This window comes from Mastomys coucha, unplaced genomic scaffold (genome assembly GCF_008632895.1).
Source record: "Mastomys coucha isolate ucsf_1 unplaced genomic scaffold, UCSF_Mcou_1 pScaffold18, whole genome shotgun sequence".
Lineage (NCBI taxonomy): Eukaryota > Metazoa > Chordata > Mammalia > Rodentia > Muridae > Mastomys > Mastomys coucha.
This window is the reverse complement of record NW_022196900.1, coordinates 77,467,283-77,486,674: the sequence shown is the minus strand read 5'-3', so window position 1 is coordinate 77,486,674 and position 19,392 is coordinate 77,467,283. Positions and strand designations below refer to the sequence as shown.

Sequence of the window (19,392 nt, the reverse complement as noted above, 5' to 3'; positions counted from 1 at the left end):
CATCTAGTCCAGGACTTGAAGTCATAGTGGACTCAGTCTTGAACCATTGATTCTCCAGCCTCCACTCCTAGTGCTGAAATAATTGCAGGCATGAGCCCCATGCTGGGAGAGAAGCCAGTTTTGAATGGTTTCTCCTCCCTCTCAGGTGGGGCCCTGAGATCTTGCCTGTGGGACATTTGCAGGAAAAAGTGACAAGTGCTGGCTGACATGGGGGCATAGAGGGCTGTAGGGGTGTGTGTGGCAGGAGAGGGTTGGTGGAAGGGTTTCCATTTACAACACCCCCTTATCCAGCCCTCTCAGTCTCTCAGGACTCCAGGAAGTATATCCACATAAAAACCTTAGACAGAGTCTGCCACATGGCTGCTTTGCAGCATTCTCTAGCTATAACTATCCCTGTGGTGACCACTGGCTCAGGCTGTCTCCTTAGGGCATCCACTCTATCTTGGACTTCTGTCTATAGTCCCATGGCATGAGTGCACAGGGCTCAAGCCCCACATGTATCTTTCCATGTGCTTGGCACAAACACAGTAATGTCTCCAGGCCTCTTCAGTCTGCGGGCAGTCTAGGCCCACAACCCCACGGGGAAACCCCATGAGCTCTCGAGCCTCTTGCTCCCAAGGCTGCCCTGCTGTCCTCAGCTTGGAGCCTAGCCCCAGCCTCTTAACCTGCAGGCCCTGGCCCAGCTGTGACTCTCCAGATGACATCTGAGTTGATAGTCTGGGAATGCTTCTCTGTGACAGAAGTCATGCTGGGCAGGTCACCAGAACCTCCAGTTAACAGTGTGCCAATGCATGGGAGGGTTCCCACAGCTCGGCTTTTCATGTATCTGAATGTATTGTGCAGTCTACTGCCTGGGCAGCTCACTGCCCCCTCCCACAGCCCCTCTGTACTGTTACTCCATACATCCCTCCAGCACCAACCCACATACCTTCCTCCCTTCCTCTCCCTGCCCCTGCCCTTAGCCACACATTGAGCCTCTCTTCCGTACCCGCCTGGTTTCTCCTGTATGCCAGGTGTCTTTCTCACTGTGCAGTCACTCCTTTGTTTACCCAGCATCTTATTATTGCCTGGCTTCTCGTGTCCACTGGCACCAAGGTTGGGGTTCTGGTGAGTGCATTTTGCCAAGGAAAGCCGAGATCATTGCATCACTTCCTGTTCAGATGCACGTGCTCATGGCTCATGATTCCTTGGAACTAAACCTCACAGGTCTTTCCAGTTACTTGGCCCATGGCAGGGGCATGAGCCAGGCAAGGAGCTCATCATGTGAGCATCAGCCCCATGATGGTTCCTGTATCTAACACTCATACCACACTTTGTTTGATTCTGGAACCATCTAAGAAGAAGGTAGTCAGTGACTGGGTAGGCTCAGTTGGCTCTCTCTTCTCTACAATAGGGTGGCAGCTGCATCAGTGTCTGCCAAGTGAGGAAACTAAAGCTCCAAGATGTGAGGTATCACTCACTGCACCAGGGCCACACCGGGCAGGGGAGGGGGACAAGGGAGGAGGGCGGGGACTAAATATCAGTACTGAGCCCTTAAAAGAAGCCCAGAGGGTCAGCAGAATGAATGGAAATATGCTGCTTCAGAAGGTGGGAGGGTGGGAGACCCTCTAGACAGTACCAGAGACCTGGGAGGTGAGAGACTCTCAGGACTCAATAGGAGTGACCTTAGATGCAATAGCCAACAGTGGGGAGAGGGAACTCAAAGAGTATCCACCTCCAGTAGATAGACAGGACCTCAAGAGGAGGGATGGTGGAACCAACTCACAGTCAAAATTTCTGACCCAGAAGTGTTCCTGTCTAAAAGAACTTTAGGGACAAACATGGAGAAGAGACTGAGAAAAAGGTGGTCCAGTGACCAGCTCAGTTAGGGGATCCACCTCATGGGGAGCCACCAAGGCCTGACACTATTATTGATTGTAAGCACCTGAGCCCCAGGACATAGTTGTGGTACCATCCTATTCCTCCTGGGCCTGGGCCAGAAGGATCCTGGACTGCTTACTCAGTGAGTCTACTGCTGAGCTCTGCAGGGGTGTGCTGTGTCTATGCTGAGCTGAAGGCAGAATCAGTCAGAATGGGCTTCCTAGCTCTCCTCCCAGGACACCTTCTTCATCACACACAGATTGCAATAGAAATGTTAATAATGACCCCACCTAGACATTTGGGTGGGTTTGTTTTAAAGTCACACATCTCATATCTACCTCCTACCTATAAACATGGCCTAGGGCTTTTGATCCAAATCTGTGCTGTGCACGTGCAGGAGGAATTTGAGAGAACTCACCCATCAGGAGCTGGCTGTAATGTCATGGTCAAGCTGGGCCAGAGATTCTGAAGAGCTTCAAGATTGTGTCAGAGGGAGGCCTGTTGGGGACAGAGAAGTAGATCGAACTTTAAAACGTGCATCCAAAGCAAACTTTGGCCATGGACGTTTCCTCACACAGTCACTTTAGGGACAAGACTATATTCCCTGGGCAGAGGACACAGCCTCAGCACCCTACTCAAAATGGAGTCTCCTTCGTCCTTCCCAGGCCTGACTTCTGTCTGCAAAATTTTCAAGGTCATGTTCTCCCTGGGAAGACACTTTCATGGGTCCTTGAGCATCCATCATTGAAATTTTTTCTTTTTCCCATCATCCATCCATCCATCTATCCTTCCATCCATCCACAAGAGCATCTAATGGCTTCTTAACACACTGTTAGCCACTGATACTGGGTATCAGAGAGATGAAGTCCAGTAAGGAAGGCAGATGGAACCTCAGGTCCAATACCCTAGGTTTTCGTAGAGTGGGGCCCCAGGCTTCTGTGCCCAGCCTAGAGTGGGGCCTCCTTCTTCCACAGGATCACCATGCCTGTCAAAGCACCTTGAACAAGTACAGGACAGTGAATGTTGTTTCATAGACCCACCTTCCTTGAAATTACTTTCAAAGCTCCCCCTATTGGTGACCAAGAACTTAGCACCTCATTGACAGAAAAACAGCAACACAACCCTTTGCAATTAACTCCTATTTGGGCAATCACAACATCACCACATGGATCTGAACAATGGCTGCACACACACTCATGTAGGACACTATTCATATCTCATGGACTTGAGCTTCATGCTCCAGGGTGTCCATTGCATACTTATTCTGCAGCCAGATCCAGGGCCCTGGTCAGGGATCCAGGTATAGAAAGAGCATCAGCTCTTCAGTCAAGCCCACCGATACTCAGGACCCATTCAGACTGGTCATATGCCCTGGGATGGGCTGTGTCCTTTCTCCAGATCATAATCCTGAGGAGTAATTTGAAGGGTCTCATAAAAATTAAATGAGATAGCAGAAGGCACTCAGGGCCAGACCCAAAGCAGAAACTCAACAAACAGCAAATGAGAAACAGGATTGTCTTCATTACCAATTTTTATTGCCATCATGTCTAACACTATTATTATCGCCATCACCATTATCACCATCATCATTACCACATCACCACCACCATCATCACCATCATTTCACCATTATTCACATCATCATTATCATCACTGTCATCATCACTACCATTACCAGCACTGTCACTCACCACCACCACCATCACTATGCCAACACTGTCCTCATCATGACTACCATCATCACCATCACCTTACCAGTCTCATTCCCATCACTGCCATGCCAAAGACCACTGTGAATACTGTCACCAGCAGCCCTGTCATCACCATCATCCCCATGATCACTACTGTCATGACTACAGTCTTTACCACCATCACTGTTACCACCACCATCATGAATGTCATCATCATCAACAACTGGAGCAGCTTCACTGTCATCACCATCACCACTATCATTGTCACCATCCATGATCTTATCCACTCATGCATTGAGTTTATCATCACCATTACCACTATCATGTTTACATTATTATTGTCAACAATAGTGGCACACCCATCACGGTCCTGATGACCAACATCAGCACTGCTGTCATCACTATAATTACCACTATCATCATCACTACCATCAGCACCATCAGTATCATTCCCATCGTCATCATTATCAACAACAGCAATGGCAGACTACCATCCTCCTTCAGCACCACCACAACCACAACTACACTACCACCACCATACCATCACCACCTCCTCCGCCACCACCACACCATCACCACCTCCTCCACCACCACCACACCATCACCACCTCCTCTACCACCACCACCACACTGCCACCACTACCTCTCTGTTAGGACACAAGTCCCTGTGTTGTGATGGTGTTGTCTGTATGCCCATTATCCAGGTTTAAGCCTAGCTCTATAACCAGATCTGCCTGAATTTGGGGTCGGTCACCTAACACTTTTGTGGTGGTAACTCACAGGAGCTGTGAGTAAATGTCCAGCAGCTGCTGATGCCCTTAGCAGTATTCCAGTTCTCACCAGCAGCTCCTGAAGGCAGAAACTATTTCAGTCTCACTTCTTTCTCCCCTAGGGCTGAACACAAGTTTTCTCTCCCAAAGACATCGCTAAGTGAGTGTTTAAAGAGTGTTGGACGATCATACAAAATCAGATGCAAAACAAGTCCAGGAGTAAGAGCTCATGGCTTGGCCAAGGAGAGAGCAGCCTTCTCAGGACCCTAAAAACATCAACAGAGCTCCTGAAGGGAGCCATTTGTCACTCACAGAGTCAATCTGCAGGGCCACTAGGACAACTCATTTATCAAGCTGACACCAAGTTTTCACATTGGCTCAGTAAGCAAACCTTGCCCATTGCTCTTCTCCCTACACTGAAAGTTTGTTCCCATCTGCCTGCCACCTCATTTAGCCTCCATGAAATGCTTGGAGGCAGAGAACAGACAATCCATTTTGAAAATAAAGAAATTGAGGTTCAGAGAGGTGACAGATTTTACAACAGTGATGGTCATGAGACAACACCGTCCAAGGATGGTCTTGGCTCCTTCCTGCTAGCGCCATGACACCAAGCATATAACATTCTCATGGCTCAGTTCCTCCCCACACCATAGGATTAGATTAAGTTACTTTGGGTGTTATTTTAACATGTCTACTTTAAAAGGAGTAATCTAAGTTACACCAGGACAGGGGAATCCTGAGCAGGCACGGGTAGCTAGACAAGTGAACGGAGCTCCTACCAATGAGATCCCATATCTGGCTCTCCTGTGGAGCAGTTAGAACATGCTAGGCTACTTACTCCTCTGTGCCTTGATCTCCTCATCTACAAAGTAAAAAACAGTAATAACTGCCCACAGAGTTGATGTGAAGATTAAATGAGCTAATGCATTCATGGTGCCTCAAATGTCAACTGAAACCCAGGAAGTTTAGACATAGCTATTGCAACTAAAGATGTGTCTCCTATAGTTAGCATGGGTCCCACCACAACCAGGACTCTTAGGTGTCTGGCTTGGTGTCTAGCTCCCTAGGAAGGCTCCAGAGATACAACACACTGGAGCACAGCAGCCTCCACTTCCTGGCTACATGCCAAATCAGCTCTCCAAGCCCTTCCCCTTCTCCAAACTGGACTCAGTCCCCTGCCTAGCCAATGTTTAGCATTTTACAGCAGTGATGGTCATGAGACAACACCATCCAAGCACGGTCTTGGCTCCTTCCTGCTAGCGCCATGACACCAAGCATATAACATTCTCATGGCCCAGTTCCTTCCCACACCATAGGACTGGATCAAGTTACTTTTAACATGTCTACTTTAAAAGGAGTAATCTAAGTTACACCAGGGCAGAGGAATCCTGAGCAGGGCACGAGTAGCTAGACAAGTGAATGGAGCTCCTACCAATGAGATCCCATGTCTGGCTCTCAGACAAATATCTGAAGTCAAGTCCTCACCCTGTCAGCCTGTCACTCCACAGCTGTGCATTTGCTTCAGCTTTCTTGACTACAGAGTGTTGGCATTCACATCCACCCTCAAGGAATGCTGGGTAGGTTAGATGACCATGGTGACGATGACAATGAACTTAACAAGATCTTCAGCAGGTGGCTGATGCCTTCCAGGCTCACGCTAAGCTGAGTGTACGTGCCATGGTTTGGGGTCCTTTGCCAGGGCTTGCTAGTAGCCCAGGCATCACCAAGTGGCTCAAAGGCTGAGGTGGAAGGACACATTCTCTATTTGGAAATTAGCAAAGATGGGGCTCTGTGGTGGTGGGGTGACAACTTGGGAAGTTAAAGAGAGGCTATTGTAAATCAGTGTCTACCACATGGTAATGGCTGAATGAACCAATGAGTGATAGCTGCTCTTTAAAGAAATTTGTATTACCTATTCCTCTTTGCTCCCAAGGCTTTGGAACTTAAGGAAATTCAACTTAACAAAGACACATGACAGGCACTCTGCAAAGAATAAGACCACTCTGAAACAGCATGGCTATCCCATGTACTTGGTCTCCTTCTTACCATTCTAGACAATAATCCAGGCAGTTCAAAGACTCAGGAGAACCTATTCAGGTTCACACACTAGGATCCTGGATATAAGCTTGCATCCATCGCATCCCAAATTTACCATCCCAGAAATACGCTGAAGGGAAAAGCTTTGAGGCACACAGCATGGAGCAGTGGTAAAGGAAGGGCTGGCTCGACAGTGAGCAGTCCAGCTTTATCACGGTTGGCAGAGGACAGAGTGCTGGCTGTATCCAATGGGCATGCCTGTTTATGTGAACAAAGCTTTCTTGGAACACAGCCACATCTACACATATATTATTGGATGTGAACTAAGGTCAGGCTCAAACCTGATGGAGCTGGAACAATGGAGCCTATTAGGACTGGGAGGAGGGGACAGTGTGGTGGTGACTGGGAGGCACCTGGAACAGACTTGAATGATACTCCACTACCAATCAGCTGGGTCCCTGGCAAAGTTTCTGACTCCTAAGCTTCGGCTTCCTTGGTTATAGAGAACTGCATCCACCCTGCCAGCCCCACCCTGGGCAACCAGAGCCCCAGCCAAACCTGGGTGCTCACACTCCCTTCTCAGCATGAAGGCAAGCCTGGGTGTGGACGCTCCATCCATGCAGCCTTGAAGAAAGGCTTGGGAGGAGCTGGGCTATGACTAGTGATAATAGAGTGTCTAGAACATTGGGGAGGGTCTGTCCCCCAGGGCAAGGCACAGAAAGGTTTGATATAATCCTCTGCTCTATGAGGGGGACAGAGAGTATCTTTGGGAACTGACAGAATGTGTTTATGCAACTCCTGTTGCCCCATACAGCTGAATGTAAGGACCAAGAGTCACAAGAGTCATGCCACCTTTTGGCTGGAGGGTCATTGTTGCCATGGAGGATAATTGCTGCTGTTTTGGCTGCCTGTCACCCCTCTCCATTCCTGGGGACTCAGAGCTACCAATCTCCCCACTTTCTTCAGCTGGGAGGCGGGGTGGGGAGTCCAGGAATGAGCAGGCATGCCAGAGTCAAGTTGTTAGCCTCCGAGTCTGTGGCTCACCCTTCTATCTCTGAGGCAAGACTGCTACTGATGAATTGCTACTTCTAGGTCCCTGGAGGGGGCTGGGTACTTTCTGAACTATTTCTCCAGCCCGGCTTCCTGTCAGTTCTGTGTTATTCACGTTACCTGTCTAGTGCACCCACTGTGGCATGCAATCCATAACATCAACTTCTGTTGTTCACACAGAAGGGCTCTTGTGGACTCAGGGGGAATGAGGTCAATGGCTTCCCCTAACACTCAGAGTTGTGTGTGACCAGGAACTCTGGCACAAACTGTGAGCATGAGAGAGTCAGGTTTAACATAGCATTTCACTTCTCCTCTGTGGTTGGAGGCCTGCTCCTGTGGGCTGAACCCTTCTCCAGGCCTAAGTCTATTGCAACAGTGGCTTCAATCCACCTTCTAGAAACTGTTTCCTGGGACTCAGTCCTGACCAATGGGATCTATCGCTCATATTTAGAGGGAAGGGAAGCCTCTTTCAGAGATTCTGAAAAAGAGTCTCTTTGCTAATGGAAAAGGATCTGGAAAAAAGAAAACGTAAAAACATAAGATGAAGGTGTCAGGAAGGTGTTTTTCTTCTCTAGCAGCACATCCTGCGGGCACGCAGGCACACTGTCCCTGGGACTGGTGCCACAGTCGGAGGCCCTGGTGAAAGGATGCTGATGGGAGAGAAGTTGGGCAGCGGGGAGACTGGGAAGTGCCTGCATCACTGAAGTCACCAGAATGTGACCTATGCAGAACTTCCTAGCTTCAGGCTTCAAGAACTAACTAGCCCCTATTGCTTAATCCCCTATAGCCAGCTTTTTGTTACCTGTAACCCAAAGCACAATACGTATGAGCTGAGCTCAAAGCTAGGGATGCGAGCCCCCCAGCAGCTGAGTGAACAGCCTCTGAGCTGTGTGAAATGGCTCTCTCGGAGCATGGGTCTGACTCTCGACCCCTGATAGCATGTCTCTGTACCACCAGCATACATTTGCCATCTGCTGCTCACAGGCTGGCCCTCCCCTCATGATGCCAGGACATCTAAAGGGCCTTCATGTGGGCCCTGAGTGGAGGAACTGCCCCTGTCTGGTTTCTAGCTTCTTCTTCAGTCCTGGTGCAGGGCTCAGCCACAACCTCACACCTGAAGCTCTTTCCTTGATACCGGAACTGAGTGGCTGTGATTGTGGCGTGTGGCACTCTGCACTTCTAAAGTACCTGCTTCTGCCAAGGACTCTAGAAATCTTGCCTTGGACTCCTTGAATCCCCTAAAGAGGACTGAGTGAAGGAGCTGCTGTGTCTTTTACAGATAAGGGAGCTAAAGGCCAAGAAATCACCCATTTGTCAAAAGTCACATGGCTGCTAAGTGGTAGTGCCTGGGTAATCCAAGCCTGATGCCCAGTCAACCCTTTTGTCTGCACTCTCGGCTCTGCCTGCCCCCACCCACCCACTCCTGGGTTGGCCTTCCAGTCCTCTCCATAGTGGGTATGGTTAGATTCATCTCTCTATTTTCTCACTGCACTCTATCTAGCCTCTGGTTCTAATAGGACTTATTCTTCCTCAAAAAGGAAATGAGATGGACAACAGCTGAGAGAGTTCACATAGCAGGTATGGGGAGGGTACAAGGGACTCAAAAGCAAGCCTGGCAACTGCAGGACCATGCCTTTCCGGGTGAATGACGGCCGCCCATCACCACTGCTTCCAGGGGCCAAGTGGGTCAGTGAAGAGCTCAGCCCAGGCCAGACAGTCCCACGTGAAGGTCCCAGCCCTGCCCCATGGAAGCTCCACGCGTCTGAGGCTGTCCCACAAGCACATGATCTCTTTGAGCCTCAGACTCTCTGGCTGTATACAGAGCTAATGATCCCCTTCTGACATGGCTTCATGGAGACACGGACTGTATCTCCCAGACGCCGGCTCTCAGCAAACACTGATTTCCTCTCTTGCCTTCTCTTCATCAGTTCCTGCTGCCACTTGGAGCTGGCCACTCCCGAGGCCACTGGCCAAGCAGTTCCTGAGATGCCCACCACATGGTTGGCAGGGACCCGAGAACACCAGTACACTGGAGATAAACACAGGGTCCAGGCACCTGATTCTGAACAATGGTTATTCTGGAGCTTTAATTGCTCCTCAGGGGGGCAGATAGGCTCTGCACAGCGATCATTGCTGGAGGTTGGGATGAGCACCAAGCTGCTAGTAGTGGAGTTGACACACCAAGTGCAGGTGCAGAATTCCATTCAGCGGGCCACACATCCTAGAAGGTCACAAGGGAGGATGCTTCACCAGGCCATAGGGTGACCAAAATTCTAGTGTACAAATGGAGAAACTGAGGTGCAGGAAACAAGAGCTTTGGCCACGGCTTCAACAAATATCTACCTGGTACTTCCTCCAGGCAGAGCTCTGTGCTGGGCTTAGGAGGAGTGAAGAAGACAAGAGTCTATAGGTGCAATTGCCTAGCCTGGGGACAAGCATGAAAGGAAGTATAGAAGGACTGCAGTGGGCCATCATTCAGTAAAGAGGTTCTGTGCTTGACTGTGCCAGATCCTATGTGTCTCTGGAGCTAGAGACACACAGAGAGCAGTCTAATGTCCATCTTCACTGGGTTTGATCTCATAGCTGAGACACAGTAGTGGGCAGATGGAGAAAGGCATGATATAATGCTGGGGCTGTATTTGCGCTAGAGTAAAGATAAGGAGTGTGGGGACTTGGAGGTCTACGACTGGCTGGTGCTTTAGGCAGATGGCCAGGGTCCATGCTAATGGGGACAGATTAACTTTAGCAGGAAGACAGTCAGGGCAAATGAATGTTCTGTCCTGAGTGATGATGGAGAGCCAAACTCTGAGCTAACCTGCTTCCTGGGTCACCGAGAACCTAACAGAGCCAAGGTCTGCCCAGCTCTCTGCACAGCATGCATCACCCTCTCAACTCCCATAGCTACTTCTCCTCACTTGCCAGAGAGGAAGGCACCAGGGAAACTCTCCAGCTGTCGCCTGGAGGCTGGACTCATGCTAGGACAGACATTGGAGACAAAAAGGCAACCCCCCTCCCACCCATACATAACTGGGCAAGCCTGGTCCTCTCTTTGTCATCCCCTGCCTTATGGAAGTCTTGGTGCTAGACATCTTAGGTCCTTCCATCATTGCCAAGCTGTGTGGCCTTGACAAGTCCAGCAGAGCATCTGTCACAAGTAGACATTGTTGTTTTTCAAGAGATGCTGGGAGGATGTAAGGAATGAGGCACGCAGCACTCACAGCAGCCTTTGGCCTGCTGGGCCCTTGGCAAACACAGCCTCTGGGTCCTCCTGCATCAGTTCCCCGGGTAGCAGTCTATGACCCCAGTCTAGCCCAGGCATCCTCCTATCTCAAGGTTCCTACAGCCCTTATAGCACCTTTTCCTCCTCTCCCTCCCCTTCTCTCTCTCCTTCCTTACTTCCTCCTTCCTCTTTCCTCCCCCTCCCTCCTCTCCTCCTGGCTTCCATTTTCCTTCCTTCTCTGTCTTTCATCACTGAGGGCTGAACCTAGGTCCCCATCAGCAGATTATCTCACTAAATTGCCTAGGAAGGTCTTAAACTTGCTAACTTCCTGTCTCAACCTCCTGAGTACCAGTTTCTATGCCAGAACCACCAGGCTTGGCTTTGTTTTCTCTTTCTGTGTTTACTATTGGCCCTGAACATGATTACCAGCTCTCAGAGAGCAGCCTGAGTCATCTGCCTGAATTCGGCAGGGAACATACTGCTTCATCATGCAAGTTGAACTTGGAGGACAGGGCAGGTTGAATTCTGGGTTCAGAATCAGCTTTCTTCTCTAAATGATCCTGGGAAAGTTAGCTGGTATTTGTGAATGAGAATGGTAATTGTGCCCCAGGCTCTCCAAAATTATATGGTGACTTCAATACTACTGTTTCTATTATGGAATGATGGGCTGGAATTACAAGCTCATTCAATTTGTAACCTACAGTCCTTCCCACAATGCCTTGCTCCCCAGATGTTCTGTCTCCTGTTGCCCTTTCCTGCGATAGGGGACTTACAACCTGCAGGTAGCCTAGGGTGTGTTTTGATGGCCTCTGTGTATATGAGGTTTGGTTGTGTGTTGCTTTAAGACCTGCCAAGCTGAGCTCTGGGATGCAGAGAAGTGAGTGGTGCTGAGCCCCTGGTAGAAGGCATCCAGTAGGATGTTGGGGAGCCAAAAGCACCAGAAATGGTATCTCTAGTCATAGGGTAGGGAGTGTTCCCAATGTGGTCCTCTGCAGGCTGCCAACAACCCTCATTAGAGCCTCAGAGCCAGCAGCCTCTTCCAAGAGTCCTGCTTCTCTGGCTACCTCCTGCCCTGGCTGCTTAGGGGCTAGACTGTGGGGCAAGGGTTCTTAAGCCGTGATGTATGATTGATGACTCGGATGAGCTCACTGGCTCAGGGAGGGAGGGTGCTCCAAGGGGAGACTGGAGGGAGGCTGGTTATGGATTTTAACCCTCTTATGTTATTGGCTGGGAATTTACCATCAATAATTCAAGGCAGTGGGGAGGAGGGGAGTAAAAAAAGGCAAAAGTGAGAGAGGGGTGAGGGAAAAGGGAGGAAAGGGATGGAGGAGAGGAAACAGACAAGGAGGAGGCAGAGACAGAGATGTGCATGTTTCCCATGGCAAGGTGCCCCCACCCCCTGTCACTCAGCAGCTGCTGTTGTCCTTGACAACCAATGGCACTCAGTCTCAAAGGAGAAGGGGCAAAGGGTTGCCAACTCTAGGACCTAGGGTTTTTTGTTTTGTTTTTTCCATTCCTTAGCACTAGAAGGTGGCCAGATCAGGAAACAGGGAACCCAGAGGGCCCCTGCCAGCCTCAAAGACATGTCCTAGCTCATACTCGGGGACTGACCTGTGGTTAGAAGAGCCTGGGAGTTCTGCCACCCCAGAGGGAAACCAGACATTAGCCTTCTGGACAATACCAGAACTTTGTTGCTGAAGCTGAAAAAAATTAACTGCTATATTTAAAAAGCATTGTTCAGTTGCTATGGAAACAGAGGGGCTAAGAATAATATAAAAAGAAGATGATATGCCAGGTTGTCACTGGCAACCCAATTTTAAGTGTGTGTGTGTGTGTGTGTGTGTGTGTGTGTGTGTGCGTGTGTGTATGTGTGTGTGTGAAGAGCTGGGTGGGGAAAACAGCAAGGTTCAGACCATCTTCCCTGTGCCCTCTGGCACCATCTGCCCTGGCAATGTGTCCAAGCATCAGCCAGGCCTGGTACCTCGTGGATCTGCCTAATTCTGGAGAGAACTGGCACATTCTGACCTTGTGCCCAAATAAAGGTAGCTTTCAGGCCCCTGATTGCTGTCCTTTCCTGGCAGTCCCTCCCCAACCCCCACTGCCTGGATTGCTTCCCCCCACCCTGTTGCGGAACCCCAGCCGGAGGCACCTCTCAAGCAGATGGCCCCCAAATAGCATCTTCTTTCCAATCTCAGAGCTTTCAGCAGCCTGGTGGACTCCCAGGGGACCACCAGGAAAGGCAGATGGTCAGAAGAGAAGAGCCTGAGACACATTTATCAATCTGCAGCCTGGATGTCAGGTGGCTCAGCATGGGTGGCAGTTCCTATCATGCTGCTGGGCCCAGGGGGCCTGGAGGAGACCCGTGGGCCCTCATGTACCTGCCAGCTGCGTGATGGAGCTGAGATGGCTGCACCACACCCATGGGGAGACAGGGGCAGCAAAAAGGCAGACAAGATGCCCACTGTACTTTCCTGGTAGCAGGTTTTAGAAGCTTCCATCTGCTATTTTTGCCTCTGTCAAAGTCATGCAATGGGAGAGGAAAGCTGTCAACCAATCCAGGATTCCCATGCAGGCCCTGTCACAGACTGCCATGCAAACAGGGTGTTCACCATCACTGAAAGGGACAGATGCTTAGGACCATGGATGCGCCTCAGTGAGCTGAGGTTACTAAGGTGCCAACTGGGCATGGAGGCACCCTCAGTGCCTTGTTTCACTCTGGGTCCTTACATCAAGCTTCTTGGTTGTGCACTTTACACCAAGCTCAAGTCCAAATCCATTTCTTCAGTGAAACACAAAATGGCATGGACGAGGGAGATGCTAGCACACAGAAACGGGTGGTGAGGGACACTGGGGGGTCACTGTGAATGGAAGGCTCTGCTGATTCCAGAGGAAAGAGGAACTGTTAGTACACGTCTGAGGATAGGAATGGGGAGGGAAGGCCTGTCTACGGAGGCATGGCCTGAGTGAAGGCAAAGGGCAGGAAAGCAGAAGGCGCATGACAAGGAGGACACAGGGAAATGAAAGGACAACAGGACCCATGGGAAGCTAGTCATGGGGTGAGCCTGGATGGAGGTTGCTAGTGGGCCTTGCACAGGCGTCCAGGCCAGGGGAAGAGGCTCAAGCCTAGACAAGATAGGATTCACAGTTTACAAGCCATATCTGTGTTCACAATGCTCTTTGGTCCCCTCAAGATAGATAAAGGATGAGTCTATTTAAGCTCTCCTTAGGGCTTCCCACAGTCCAGGGTATCTGCTGTATACAAGAGTAGCTTCATATTGAGGACAGTGGGTATAGTGACCACATTTCAGGGCAGGCATCATATTCAGGAGAAGATGACCTCAAAAGTCAGATTTCATCATTTTTTTGTGTATGTACTTTTTGTTTTGTTTATATATAAGATAAAGAACATGAAATGGAGGGGTCTTGAAGGAATTGGGGAGGGGAAAGAATATAATCAAGATATGTTGTATAGAATTTCCATGTGTATGTGTGTGTGTGTGTGTGTGTGTGTGTGTGTGTGTATTCGCATGTAAGTGATCATGCTGATTCCAAAACACCCTCTAATAGTAGGAGATTCCATGAGGGAGGGTTTGTGGTATGTGTGGTCACAGAGAGCTTCCTGGAAGAGGGAGCATGGAATAGCCTTCCAGAAAGACAGCAGAGCCCTGGTCAGAGGGTAGGGAATGAAGCACTGGTAAATCTGGGCAGGGCTGGGTTGGGGCCATGAGTGCCTGGCTTCCTGGCCATGTTCTGTGGGCAGTAAAGAGCTGTGTAGAACAGGTAGCACTGGGCAGGGCAGGAAAAAGTGAGCAAGTAGGTGCTTGAAGCCAGGCTGGGAAGCCTTCTCTTCTCGTCACAGTTGGGAAGCCTTCTCTTCTCGTCACAGATGGGATTGCTCGCTATGGGCTGCATGAGGGCCAGTCTCAGACCTCAGGCCTCAAGCAGCCCATTGTGGAGACTGAGCACATGCATACTCAGCAGAGTGAGGCTGCCTCTACTCCAGTGTCCTCCCTTGACAGGCCACCAGCTGCTTTCTGTCCTGCTCTCTCAGGGGACGTGATGCTAGGCTGGGTTTCCCTTGATGGAGGCGTCAGACCTGGGCTTCCTGGGAGCTCAGGAAACACAGAGAGCTGTCCCCAGTGCCTCAGTCTCTAGAGACTCTGATTTTGGCAGGTGTGTCCCTAGGAAGCCTGGATTTTGTCCCCTCTTCCTCCTTTAACCAGTTCTAATAGGAACACACTACGGGCCAAGCACTAGTGTAGGAATAGAATCAGACAAACCAAACCTCTGTTTTCCCCAAACTCACATTCTAAGGGGGAAAGAGATGAATGTTAAACAAGGAAACATTTTCAAGCAGCAGGGAGCACTGGGGAAGTAAATGGGAACTGAGGACGGGCTGAATAAAAAGCAAAGGAAGTGAAAGGGAGGACCTGACTCAGAAGCAGGCTTCCATAGCAAGGCATCAGAACAGGACCTAGAGACCATGAGAGGCAAGACAAGAGCATGTTTGACAGAGGCTACGGGCAGCACAAAGGCCCAGGGGCAGGAATAGGCTTGGTGTGTTTCTCAGACTCTTTGTCTAGTGCTTCTAGGGGAGAACAGCCCCAGATGGGTGGGAAATAGCAGATTCGTGAGCAAGCGGGGATGGGGGCAAGTTTTCTGTCCTTGGTCCAGGCCCTATCTGTTACAACATGATTCACTTGACGCATTTCAAGGTATGGGTTCTGCCCAGAGGTCAGGCACTGATTATGTAGAAAAGCAAAGTGGAAGGTAAGTCAGTTGTTTGGTCAACACACATTGACTGAACACCCACCCCAGGGCAGGTGCCAGCTACATGGGGCCCTGTCCCAGAGAAGAGCCCACAAAGAGACACAGTTATTCCCAGGGAGCATGCATTGTATGTGCATGCACACACACAGGAGTATGTGCACCTGTGCAGACAGCATCCTGAGGTCAGCCTGCACTGCTGTTCCTTAGGCGCCACCCACTTTATTTTTGATTTTGCTTTTGAGACAGTCTTTCACTGGCCTGGAACTTGCTAAGCTGGCTAAGTTCGTTGGCCAGAGAACCCTAACGATCCGTTTGCCTCTGCCTCCCTAGTGCTTGGATTACAAGTGTGTGCTACTACATCTAGCATTTAAAATAAGTGCTGGGGAATTAAATTTAGGTCTTCATGCTTACGAGGAGAGCACTCTACTAATGGAGCCATCTCTCCAGCCCTCAAGATGTCTACAATCTAAGGGAGACCAAGAAGGTAGGGAACACAGATTCTCAGTCCTGGATAGACCTGGGCCTCACAAGAGGCTCCTAAGCATCCAAACACACTCTTTTGGTTTTGAGATACAGTTTCATGGAGTACAGGATGACCTTGAACTCACTATGCAGCCAAAGATGACTGAATTTCTGATCATGCTGCCTCTGCCCTCTGAGCTCTGGGATTACAGGCATGCATACTCTACCCCATGTATGTGGTGCTGGGGACTGAACTCAGAGCTTTACGTAGGCTAGGCACTCTACCAGCTGAGCAGCTTCTCCGGCCCTGGGAAGCATACTTCTGATAGAGCAAAGTGCCATGGCCAGGTGGCTGGAATTGAGGCTCACAGTGAGCTGCTACTGCCATAGATAGGTGATGGATGGAGGGGATGTCCAAGCATCCCAGAACGTCTAGACTGGACAGAGAAGCTTTAGAGGGCAGATGGGGGAAGAGTTGGCCAAGCAGATTTAGTAAGAGAAGAACATTCAGTCAGAAAAGGAAAAGAAGCCAGGTGGAGGTGCAAGGCTCAGAAGTGGAGGAAGGGCAATTCCATTTTGGGGTTAGGACCTGACTACCCCAGAATTTCATCTGACCTTCAACCAACAGTCATTCCCTCATCCACAGGAGCAATTCACCTGCCTATAATACACTGAGACTCCTCCTATCATTTTTACCTCCTATGACCTAGCTGCCCTACACTGATCCCTGTCCTCACCAAGAGACCCAGTCGGTCTCAAAAAGCCTCTCAAGAAGTCCCCTGTCTCTGGGGACCCAAACTACAGTCACAGGAAGGAATAACATGTGACCAGAACTTGGGAAACAATTATACAAAGACTAGGGGCTTTTGTATAACAGACATACAGGGACCAGTTAAGTGGCCTTTCCTACACTTCCCCTGTCCACCTTCATACCCCAAACCTCTGTCTATGACACAGAGCATACAGGATTTTCTTTGAGTCTGACAGCTTAACCCATCACCTCTGAGCAGAGGAGGAGAAGCAGTCACTATATTCACCACTGAGACGGTTGATGGTGTGGTCTTTTCTCTGGCGGACTCCTTTGAACATCCAAGGAACAACACAATCATCCAGCCCCAGCAGTGACCATCGGCATTAGCATATTACCTTCCTAGAGCCCAGTGCATACAATGCTTATAGGAGAAGTCAGGGAGCCACTAATGGGACCTGAGGCAAGCCCTGGTATCAAGTAAGTAGAGATGGGAGCTCTGCACAATGCTGGTGGCTTGTAGAAGGGTACAAGGGCTGTGAAAAACAGCACAGAGAGGCCACAGAGACCTAAAGACAGTAGTGCTGTGTGGTCAGGCAGCCGCCTTCCTACTGAGTACATGTTGAAAATGGGATCTCAAAATGATGCTGTGCTGCCTCATGTGTGACAGCGTGGATCCTGGTAGTCACAGAGCATGACACAAAGCCCCACAGATAAGGAAAGCATGCTATCCACAGGTGTATTATGTATTTATACCCATAACCAAGCAAGACACAGCCTTAACAGAGGAGGACATCCTGTAGGATGTGACAAGGACAGTGGAGGAAAGACATCACGCCAAGGGAAAGGAACGGATCACAGCGACATACTCTTTCATGATTCCATTTATACAAGGTGTCTAGGCTCGTAGAAGCAGAAGGCAGGATGGAGGTGGCAGGATCAGGCAGCAGGAGAATGAGGAGTCTCTACAAGTCCACATTTCAGTGAAGCAAATTGGGAAATTCTAGAGATCTGATGCACAGCAGCGTGCCCACACTGCACACTTGAAGTGTGGTCACAGGGGAGGGCTCATGTTAAATGCTCTTACTACAGACTTTTAAAGGCTCATAAGCCAGAATGAGAGGAGTAGGCAGGTGTGCTGGTTAAGTACCCAGTGCTAGCAACTAGTGTTTATATAATCCGGATCCTGTGCCAGGCTGAGACTGGAGTCACTGCCTACTGGTAACTCATCACACACTATGGAGAGTCTCATTCACCTCCCCAAGCAAGGGAGGAAACAGGCAGCGTGGTTGAGTGATTTTTCCACACTGTTCATGGGAACAGAGCTGCCATCAGAGCCTGGGCTGGTGGCCCCAATTCACCTTCCCAACACCGCTCTCTGCTGTCCTTTGGGGACATAGATCTCGAGTCACTATCAGATGGTGTGCATTCTTCAGGGAGCAAGGAAGGGTGACCTTCATCTGAGGGCACAACATGGCCACTTTCCTGCACCAGACTCCAGGCAATGTCAGGCCTTCGTTCTAATGAAGTTCTGGTGAGGTGCCATAGGAAGAACTGAGGGGCTCTCTCCCCTGGAAACTCCTGTTCCCATCCCTGGTCCACTGATCCATATCCTTCCTTCCTTTCATGAGTTCCAGCAGCTCTGGCGTGCATCTCCTGTGCACTGGGAACCCCATGCAGTCTGGCCTAGCTGTGGCTTGTCTTGTTTTCTGCCACACCCTTTGCTCCTTTGACTTTTCAGGCTCTTAGAACAGGCCTGTGATGCGGCTGCTACGTGTGAGAGATTTACTTGAAATGACATGAATTTCCTACAGAAGTTAGCACTTGCCCTGACCAAATCATGACACTAGCAAAAGAAGTCTAGTTATTCTACCCACCTTCCCCTTCCACTTTCAAGAGCTTTTTGTTTGTTTGAGTATCCGTCAAGTTGGGATAGAGTAGGGTAGTCTGTATTTTCCAAGTATCTCCTAGTCCAGGTGGAATGCAGATCAGCAAAGATGGCTGTAGGATGTCAGGTCCTCACAAGGAGGTTTGGCAGCACAATGGATGGACAGGCTTAAGAACAGGTAGAGCATTCAGGGAAGTCTTCCTAGAAGAGGCAGATCTAATACTGAGTGAAAATATAAGAAGGGGGGATGGATCATAAGAAAGGAGGTCAACCATAGTATACAGATGGAACCACAGTTGAAAGGCACAGGGGTGGCATGGGCTAGCTGTAAATACTGGAGAGAGGGCAGAGCTACCGGCATCTCCAAAGGTCCTTCCAACTCACTAAAGGAATCTGACATTTAATCCTGCAGGTTGTGGGGAGCTAATCAGGGGATGATGGGTCCAGATCTGTGTTCTAGAAAGATCATCATGGTTTACCAAGGACCAGAGGAGGCACCTTGGCAGCTATTAGAAGTATCCATAGAAGTCCAAATCTAGGTAAGACGAGGTACTGGCATGGGAGCTCCAGGAGGGAGGACACAATATGTTTGACCTGAAGCCCACAGTACTTACTGAATTACAGAACAGAGTATAGTGCATAGAATCAGAGATAAACCTGAGTGTAGAGCATCTCATCTCTGCCTCCCAGGAGGTCTCGTCTCCTGCCTCATCCCAACCCGACTCCACTGCAGAACTGAAAGCCATGTAGTCCTCGAGGGGAAGCTCCATGGAATGTTAACCATCTGGCTCAGGACCTGGGAAGAATTTCACTAGCAGAAAATATACCCACACTATAGACTCTCTCTCTCTCTCTCTCTCTCTCTCTCTCTCTCTCTCTCTCTCTCTCTCTCTTTC

The 19,392-nt window shown here is 49.7% G+C and overlaps 1 protein-coding gene across 3 annotated transcripts in view; it reads right to left on the bottom strand.

Moving 5' to 3' along the window:
• The window catches only part of Hivep3 (HIVEP zinc finger 3), a 397,924-nt gene that overhangs the window by 135,730 nt on the left and 242,802 nt on the right, over positions 1 to 19,392 (bottom strand). For all 3 annotated transcript variants that reach the window (XM_031378480.1, XM_031378483.1, XM_031378481.1), the window contains one exon: positions 2,279 to 2,358. The gene's annotated coding sequence lies outside the window, so the exon portion shown is untranslated. The remainder of the gene's footprint in view (positions 1 to 2,278; positions 2,359 to 19,392) is intronic.